Source organism: Crocuta crocuta, unplaced genomic scaffold (genome assembly GCF_008692635.1).
Source record: "Crocuta crocuta isolate KB4526 unplaced genomic scaffold, BGI_CrCroc_1.0 scaffold31, whole genome shotgun sequence".
Lineage (NCBI taxonomy): Eukaryota > Metazoa > Chordata > Mammalia > Carnivora > Hyaenidae > Crocuta > Crocuta crocuta.
The window spans coordinates 9,622,115-9,623,738 of record NW_027528362.1 but is presented as its reverse complement, the minus strand read 5'-3'; positions in this window follow the sequence as shown (position 1 = coordinate 9,623,738).

Sequence of the window (1,624 nt, the reverse complement as noted above, 5' to 3'; positions counted from 1 at the left end):
CGGGCCTCTGCCCGGGGAGGCTCTCAGAGGCCCCGCGCCCGGCCTGCGCGTTGCACACACCCCTGCCGCTCTCCCCCCGACGCCCCGCCTCGCTGCTGGAACCCTCACCCCGGGGGCCGGACCGCCGCAGCTGGCGCCGCTGGTAACACGCTTCCAGAAACCGTGTNCCTGCCCAAGGGCGTCGCGCGGAGGACGGGGGCGGCCGGCGGCGCCGCGGGAGGGTCGGTCCCTCTGGAGGGCGTTTCAGGCCGACTGCGCTGCTACACTGATCACATTTTATGAAACAGGGAAAGCGTTAGGGGAGGAAGGCCGAGGTCAGCCAGGCTGTAACTCCATCGCCAGCCAGTGAGGCGGTTCTCCCGTAAGAAANCCCCTCCTTCAGCCTCATGACCCTGTGGCTGCAGGTACTGAGCGAGGCGCCGTGTCCGGGGAAGCCTAGTGCGAGCCGCTTTGAGTCCTTAAGACGGAAAGAAACGGTGATGTCGAGGGGAGAAGGAAGGTGGCGCGTCTGTGACAGGTCTGTAGAACACCCGGGATAGAAACCGAAAGATTTGTACTAATATATACGTTACGATTGCACACAAACCACACCGGAGAGATGGGAAATTCACTGGTGGCAATCACACGGCCCCAACGCCCAGTGCCGAAGAAGGAAAAATGGGACAGCTACATCTGGGAGAAACAGCCTCGCTCCAGAAATGACAAGGGGAGTAAATACAGAAATAGCCCAGTCCTCCGAAGGCATCTCACGTAAGCCTAGACTAGGAAATGCAAGCCCCACAAACCAGGAAATGGATGTTCCCGCACCGTATACTTAACAATGGCAAAATGTTCCGGCATTTCGTTTCTGTGTTGTGTTTTCCCTTGCCTTATGGCTGAAGTGTTCCTAAAATCTACCGGGTCCCCCCGGAGGGGGCTCGGGGCTGCAGGTTGAGCGCCGGCCCCCACCCCCTCCCAGCCCCCTCCCTTTTGGGAAACAAAAACGAGTAAACAGGAAACCTACTTTTTATGTGCTATGCAAAATAGACATCTTTAACATAGTCCTGTTACTATGGTAACACTTTGCTTTCTGAATTGGGAGAAAAAAAAATGTAGCAACAGCATTTTAAGGTTCTCAGACCTCCAGTGAGTACCTGCAAAAATGAATTGTCACGGAAATCATTCCTTCTCTATTTCCTGAACCTGAAAATGATGTTGGTCCAAAGTGCGTGTGTGTATGTGTGAGTGGGTGAGTGGTATACATGTGTACATATATGTATAATATATATCTACAATATATATTATATATATCTATATCATATTTCTGTGGACGGTTGCCATGGCGACCGGCCACAGTACATATGTAATTCTTTCCATCACCCCACCCTCTCCTTTACGTGCATTCGTGCAAGATTTTCTTGTAAGCCATCAACAATTACCTTTAGGATGGGGGAGAGGGGCAAAAAGGGGAAAAATGGGAAATAGTCTGATTTTAATGAAATCAAATGTGTGTCTCCTCGGTTGGCTAGATTTTGGTTATATGCTAAACTGTGAAAAAACCAGATGAATTTGATGAAGAGTTACCTGCAACCAATTGAAAAGTGTTCTGTGCGTCTGTTTTGTGTCTGGTGCAGAATATGACAAT